The 8,490-nt window shown below is 46.8% G+C and overlaps 1 pseudogene; it reads right to left on the bottom strand.

Annotated features, from left to right (window-relative positions):
- Positions 1 to 937: 937 nt before the first annotated feature.
- On the bottom strand, positions 938 to 6,659 carry LOC139538274 (uncharacterized; annotated as a pseudogene).
- Between the last annotated feature and the right edge of the window lie 1,831 nt (positions 6,660 to 8,490).

Raw genomic sequence — 8,490 nt, 5'->3', positions numbered from 1 at the left:
TCATTGACTATAGCTCAGCATTCAACACCATATTACCCTCCAAGTTCATCATTAAGCTCGAGGCCCTGTTTCTGAACCCCGCCCTGTGCAACTGGGTCCTGGACGTCCTGACGGGCCGCCCCCAGGTGGTGAGGGTAGGAAACAACACCTCCACTTCGCTGATCCTCAACACTGGGGCCCCACAATGGTCCGTGCTCAGACCCCTCCTGTACTCCCTGTTCACCCATGACTGAGTGGCCACGCACGCCTCCAAATCAATCATCAAGTTTGCAGACGACACAACAGTAGTAGGCTTGATTACCAACAATGATGAGAAAGCCTACAGGGAGGTGAGGGATCTGGGAAAATAACCTCTCACTCAAAGTCAATAAAACAAAGGAGATGATCGTGGACTTCAGGAAACAGCAGAGGAGGTACCCCCCCCCCCCCCCCCCATCCACATCAACGGGACCGCAGTAGAGAAGGTGGAAAGCTTCAAGTTCCTCGGTGTACACATCACTGACTGAAATGGTCAACCCACACAGACAGTGTGGTGTAGCCGCAATAGTGCAATAGTGCAACCTCAGGAGGCTGAAGAAATTTGGCACCTAAAACCTTCACAAACTTTTACAGATGCACAATTGAGAGCATCCTGTTGGACTGTATCATCACTAGCCCATTAGACTGCTGCCTATATACATAGACTTGAAATCACTGGCCACTTTAATAAATGGAACACTAGTCACTTTAATGTGTTTACCTATTTTGCATTACTCATCTCATATGTATATACTGTATCTTAGTCTATGCCGCTCTGACATTGCTCGTCCAAATATTTATATATTCTTAATTCCATTCCTTAGATTTGTGTGTATATGTTGTGAAATTGTTAGATATTACTTGTAAAGATGTATATTACTTGTAGAGAGTCAGGAAGCAAGTTCAGGGAGTGAATACATTTAATTAATAAACAAAACAAGAAACACAAACAGCGTACCGACATGACAGGGACAATTACGACTGGGGAAGAAACCAAAGGGAGTGACATATATAGGGTAGGTAATCAAGGAGGTGATGGAGTCCAGGTGAGTGTCATTATGCACAAATGCACGTAGAGCTGGTGACAGGTGTGAGCCATAAACGAGCAGCCTGGTGACCTAGAGGCCGGAGAGGGAGCACAGGTGACAGTACCCCCTACCCGACGCGCGGCTCCTGCCGCAGGACGCCGACAAGTGGACAATCCCGGTGATCAGGAGCGGAGCGGTCACCTCTGCTAAGGCGCGGGAGCATGACGACCTAGAGCGCCGGAGAGAACATACGTGACAGTATCCCCTATCCGGCGCAGTCGGCTCCAGCCGCAGGACGCCAACCACAGGGACGATCCCGGGGATCCGGAGTGGACCGGTCGCCTCCGCTGAGATGCAGAAACCTGACGAACCGGCTGAGGAGTAAGAGCCTGATGAGCCAGCTGAGACTTCCCCGGTTGCCTCGGCTGAGGCATGGGAACCTGTTCATCCAGTTTAGTCATGGAAGCCTATAGAACCCGCTGAGGCATGGGAGCCTACAAACGGCTGAGGCCTCCCAGGTAGCTCCGGCTCCAACACCCGGACCCGACATCGCCTCCAACACAAAAACAAAAAAAACACTTCCTGATGCTTCCCTTTGTTGAGTCGTCATTCTGTAACGCTGAGCGCTGAGAGTCGGGAAGCAAGTTCAGGGAGTGAGTGTTTTAATAAAATAAACGGAACATAAACCGAAACACTAACAACACACAGACATGAAACAAAAACAATGACGACTGGGGAAGGAATCTGCTAAACACGTGTATGTGACCAATAAAATTTGATTTGATCCTATTACTGTGAGTCCTATCCTTTTACTATGAGTCCTATCCTTTTACTGTGAGTCCTATCCTATTACTGTGAGTCCTATCCTATTACTGTGAGTCCTATCCTTTTACTGTGAGTCCTATCCTTTTACTGTGAGTCCTATCCTATTACTGTGAGTCCTATCCTTTTACTGTGAGTCCTATCCTATTACTGTGAGTCCTATCCTATTACTGTGAGTCCTATCCTTTTACTGTGAGTCCTATCCTATTACTGTGAGTCCTATCCTTTTACTGTGAGTCCTATCCTATTACTGTGAGTCCTATCCTTTTACTGTGAGTCCTATCCTATTACTGTGAGTCCTATCCTTTTACTGTGAGTCCTATCCTTTTACTGTGAGTCCTATCCTATTACTGTGAGTCCTATCCTATTACTGTGAGTCCTATCCTATTACTGTGAGTCCTATCCTATTACTGTGAGTCCTATCCTTTTACTGTGAGTCCTATCCTTTTACTGCGAGTCCTATCCTATTACTGTGAGTCCTATCCTATTACTGTGAGTCCTATCCTATTACTGTGAGTCCTATCCTATTACTGCGAGTCCTATCCTATTACTGTGAGTCCTTTGTGACTTAACTGAGGTCTCACCTGAAACAAAAATGTGTCTGGTAAGCAGATCTGATATGTTGGGACTTCTTTGTGTGAGTGAGTGAGTGAGTGAGTGAGTGAGTGTGTAGAGCTGGAAGGTAGCATTCTTTTGTCAGAAAGACATGACCCTGAACTGCTGCAACCCAAAGGAAGATGTACTTCTGTATGTGTAACTCAGCCACTGACTCATTTTGGTGTAAGCTATAGGTGTAACGGATGTGAAATGGCTAGCTAGTTAGCGGGTACGCGCTAATAGCGTTTCAATCAGTTACGTCACTTGCTCTGAAACCTAGAAGTAGTGTTTCCCCTTGCTCTGCAAGGGCCGCGGCCTTTGTGGAGCGATGGGTAACGATGCTTCGTCGTCGACCGTTGTTGATGTGTGCAGAGGGTCCCTGGTTTGCGCCCGAGGTCGGGGCGAGGGGACGGCCTAAAGTTATACTGTTACATAGGGAGCAATCTTTTCTGTTGGAATCACCCGAAGAAGAAGGGAACTAATAACAATAAGTTCTACAGGTGTCAAGATAGCTTATCGATGCTTCAGTTCCACTGCCACAGGTCGACTCAGCTTCCATTACCAAGATGATACTTCACAAAAATGTCCTCACAAAGAATACTTCTAGCAACCATGTCTCATAGTTATAGAACAAGCTTGAGGTCCACAGTGACAGGGTGAGGGTTGTGATGAGTCCCAAAGGCGAAGCAGTTTCCTCCTCCACCAATCAGAGCCATCATTGTTCACCCGTCAGAGTCGTTAGAGTCCAGGAGCGCCGAGCAGAAGGAGTGCAGCATGAGGCCAGGGTACAGCAGGCCAGAGGAGGGACAGAGAGAGATGGCAGTTGGTAATCAGTGAATCCATGTTATATTGTCTGTGTTGACAGTGTGCAGTGAAAGCAGGAGTATAATATAACAGGGGTACGGCAGACTAGGGGAGGATAAGAGATATGGCAGCTGGCACTCAGTGAATCTATTTTGTGTAGCCCATGACAGTGTGTACAGTGAATCCATTTTGTGTGTGTTATCTGTGACCGTGTGTGCACTACATACAGGGATGTAATATAACTGTGTCAAAGCCTACTCAGTGTCCAGGATGAGCTCCACACTGCCCCCTGTGGTCAAGTCTGTAACAGCAACCTCTAGAACACCCTCACTCCTCCCACAAACACCAGCCAATTACAAATCACATGGGCACAGTGGGACTATCTAGAACGAACTGAGGATGGTGCCAGCGTTAAAGCAACCCTTTAATTTAGCAGAACAATATCCTGGGCTTATTTAGAGGAGGACTATGGTGTCTGAAACAACTTATCTGTCCATTAACTCACTCCATGTTAAAACAATATGCAAAACACAAAGTGACACGATGCTTTGAAATCAATTATCTCCCGAGTGGCACAGCGGTCTAAGGCACTGCATCTCAGTGCAAGAGGCGTCACTACAGTCCCTGGTTTGAATCCAGTCGGAATCGCATCCGGCCGTGATTGGGAGTCCCATAGGGCGGCGCACAATTGGCTCAGCGTCGTCCGGGTTTGGGTGGTGTAGACCGTCATTGTAAATACGAATTTGTTCTTAACTGACTGGCCTAGTTAAAAAAATAAATAAGTGTTTTCCTGTTTGAGATGTTGCAGCTCCACACCTGGGCACTAGAGGGGCTTGGAGCTGCAGTCTCTCTCAGCAGAAGCCTGTGGTGTTGGTGGGCCCCAGTAGGACTGTATCCCTCAGTGGAACACTTCCTCTACCCAGAACTCCACAGATCACCACCCCTCCTTTAGATGCACAGGCTGAATTAGAGAAGCGAGGCTCAGGCGCAGTGCCCACATAAAACACACAGTCAAAGTTCAGTGATATTGTATTTCTTTGATGTAGGCAGCAGTGGAGGCTGCTGAGGGGAGGACGGCTCATCACTAACACAGAGAGGCTTCTGCCTACATACAGACTTGAAATCATTGGTCACTCTAACAAATCAATAGTCACTTTATTAATGCCGCTTTAATGATGTTTATATATCTTGCATTACTCATCCCATATGTATATACTGTATTTTATACCATCTACTGCATCTTACCTATGCTGCTCGGCCATTGCTCTTCCATATATTTATATGTACATATTCTTATTCCATCCCTTTACTTCAATTTGTGTGTATTAGGTAGTTGTTGTGGAATTGTTAGATTACATGTGAGATATTACTGCACTGTCGGAACTAGAAGCACAAGCATTTCGCTACACTTGCGTTAACATCTGCTAACCATGTGATGTGACCAATAACATTTGATTTGAATAGTGGCTGGAACGGACCAAATGGAATGGCATCAAACCATGTTTTTGATTTATTTGATACCAGTCCACCTATTCCGCTCCTGCCATTACTACAAACCTATCCTCCCCAATGAAGGTGCCACCAACATCCTGTGGTAGGCAGGCTATGTTCCCCACAGCTAGGTAATGCAGGAAGGTACTATAATGAACAGCAGAGTAAACAAACAGACCTCGGTCCAATGCTGGTCATCAAAATACAGTGCATCCTCAGCCTCGTTCTGTCCTTCAAACACAAACAGGAAGTTCTGACCTGCGAGGTAGACAGGAGAAGACTCTAAAACAAAGTCCTATCAGTAATCCCTGCTGCTGACAAACTGACTTTAGATCAGCCTGTAAGGATACTCACCTTCCTGCCTCAGTATGGTCGCAGTGTGCCTCCGTCTTGGTTGAGGCAGGTTGCCAGTGCAGCTCATCTCCTTCAAGGGGAGCCTCAATGAGGCCTGGTTGTCAGGTGCAACTGGGTCAGGCAGGTCACAAGGGCCATAGCTCACTCTGAAAAGGGTTCTGATTGGGTGGAGTGGGGAGGAGCGGCCACCAAACGCCACAGCTCCCCACCGAGGGACAGATAGTACAGTGTGATACAGTCGGACACCTGGGAGGAGAACAGAACCTGATCAGGAACAACTCTGGGCCCTTTAGCTTATACCTAGAGCCAAGAGTTTATCGAAGGGATGTAAAACTCTGACCTCTAATAGTACTCCAGTCAGATCCAGTCGGCCCATCTGACCCCAGTCAGATCCATTCAGCCCGTCTGACCCCAGTCAGATCCATTCAGCCCATCTGACCCCAGTCAGATCCGTCTGACCCCAGTCAGATCCATTCAGCCCATCTGACCCCAGTCAGATCCATTCAGCCCATCTGACCCCAGTCAGATCCGTCTGACCCCAGTCAGATCCATTCAGCTCCATCTGACCCCAGTCAGATCCATTCAGCCCATCTGACCCCAGTCAGATCCATTCAGCCCGTCTGACCCCAGTCAGATCCAGTCGGACCCCAGTCAGATCCATTCAGCTCCATCTGACCCCAGTCAGATCCGTCTGACCCCAGTCAGATCCATTCAGCTCCATCTGACCCCAGTCAGATCCGTCTGACCCCAGTCAGATCCATTCAGCCCATCTGACCCCAGTCAGATCCATCTGACCACAGTCAGATCCATTCAGCCCTCTGACGCAGTCAAATACATTTACCCTTCGTATGCCTTGTCCTGGAACCTGTGTGTCTGTGCAGTTGTTTCTGGGTAGTCTCTGAGCACGTGCAAGGTGGAGTTGAGCTTCAGGAAGTGGTCCTGCATGACTCGACCAAAGGGATCGTGGGGGCGGATCTGCTCGTACATCACAAACAGAGACTGGGGTGAGGAACCTGGCAGCCCAGCCAATCACATCATCCATGCTCCAAGACTGTTTGATCATGTGGACTGGAATATGATCTGGGTCGCCTCTGGAGGTAACATCAATGGCTACTCCAACTTAGTTACCGGATTCATCAAAAAATGCATAGATGTGATACCGACGTTGTCTTTCAAAATGTATCTGCATCAAAAAACGCTGTTTATAAACACGGCAAGGTGACCGGGGACAATCGTAAGGTTAAACAGTACAAATTCAACCAACACAGATCGATCAAGATGGCGAGACACAAGTATAGGGACAAAGTGGAGGAGCAATTCAGCAGGTTATATACGGGGCACATGTGTCAAGGGCTTCTAACAATCACAGATTACAAAAAAGAATGCCAGTCACGTCGCGGACACCAACACCGCCCTACCGGACGAGGTAAACACCTTTTTCCTCACGCTTCAAGCAAAACGACTAAGCTACCGAGGAGACCCCCTGAGGACAACAAGGGATACGTGCTTACGGTCCCTCGCAAGGCTGGGGACCGTAAGCCTCGCAAGGCCTTGACCCTCGCAAGGCTGCCGGCCAAGACAGCATCGCTAGCTGTGCCCTCAGAGCATGTGTAGACCAGCTACGTGTTGTGTTTTCTGACATTTTCATAAAAATGCCCAAGAAAAGGAAAGTAATTGAACTGAATGATTACCGACCCAATGAAGTGCTTCGAGAGGCTAGTCGAAGACCAAATCATCTCCTCCCTCCCCTCCCCAACACACTCGACCCTCTCCAATTCAACTACCGCCCCGACAGATCCATGGACGTCACAATCGCCATTGCACTGCACACTGCCCTCACCCACCTGGACAACAGGAATGCATACGTGATGATGCTGTTCATCGACTACAGCTCAACCTTCAATACCATAGTGCCCTCTAAGCTCACCACTAGTGTTGCAAAGGGTCTGAAATGTTCCATTGGAAGTTAAGCCCGGGAATTTGGGGAATTTTGCTTAAATTCATCAAAAAATTACCTTATAACAGTGAACCTTTTTTGTGGGATACACATAAGGCAATTCCAGGTCTTGTGGCATATTTTGGTTAAACTATCCCCAATTCAATGGAATTGCAACCCTCTGCATGCACAGTGCATTCTTCCATCACATGTGCAGCTGATTCTCAAGATCTTGCACACTAATGAGATACTATTGAGCCAACACTACTACACTGTCTGAGACAAGCACTACAATCTTTCTGGTAAGTTTTGATTACAATACTGGATGGGGTGATTATATTTTATATGACATACATGATTTTTTGTTAACTAGTAAATAGTAGCCTACAGCAAAGTGTGTTTAAATAATTTCTAACTTGTTAACCATTTCTGCTAGTTAGTTTTTGCTACCATGTGGGTTTTAGCTTGCTTGAGCCCGCTAACTGAGTGTTAATTCACCTGTTTCCATACATGTTTCATTTTATAACATTTATCTTACAAAGGAGTTGTTTAATCCAACTGCTTAACTATTTATCTGTACATGGAATTGTATGTTTTTTTTTATTACTAATTTTTTTCTAATCTAATCAGGAAAATTCCACGGGCACTATCTGATGTGTGGAGACATTTCACTGCAGCTAATGTAGAGGGAAAAGCTGTGTACATTTGCAAATACTGTGCCAAATCATATGTGAAGAATGCAACAAAGATGCAGAATCATTTGGCCAAGTGCATAAAGTTCCCCCAGCGCTCACAACAAGCAACCTCTGACAAAAGTCGCTCTACTTCTATTTGAGGTGAAAATTAGGAATCAGACACCTTATCGATAGCAACAGCTCATGGTTCTCCTGGAATCAGGAGTTTATTTGACTCAATGGAGGAGCGTAGTCAGAGAAATGCTGATGAATGTCTTGCTCAAGCTGTGTATGAAACTAGTTCACCTCTGATGCTCACAGGCAATGTGTATTGGAAGAGATTTCTGAATGTTCTTCGCCCAGCATACAGCCCTCCAACCAGACAGCCCTCCAACCAGACAGCCCTCCAACCAGACATGCTTTATCTACTCATTTGCTGGATGCAGAGTTCAACAGAGTTCAAGTGAAGGTCAAGCAAATCATAGAGAAAGCAGACTGTATTGCAATGATCTCTAATGGGTAGGCAAATGTTCATGGGCTAGGAATAACTAACTACATCATCTCCGCCCCTCAACCAGTATTCTATAAGAGCACAGACACAAGGGACAACAGACACGCCGGTCTCTACATTGCAGATGAGCTGAAGGCAGTAATCAATGACCTTGGACCAGAGAAGGTATTTCCACTGGTGACAGACAATGCTGCGAACATGAAGGCTGCTTGGTCTAAAGTGGAGGAGTCCTACCCTCACATCACACCCATTGGC

Source organism: Salvelinus alpinus, chromosome 14, assembly GCF_045679555.1.
Source record: "Salvelinus alpinus chromosome 14, SLU_Salpinus.1, whole genome shotgun sequence".
NCBI lineage: Eukaryota > Metazoa > Chordata > Actinopteri > Salmoniformes > Salmonidae > Salvelinus > Salvelinus alpinus.
Note: the sequence above shows the minus strand (reverse complement) of the source record. Positions and strands in the feature narration are given on the sequence as shown.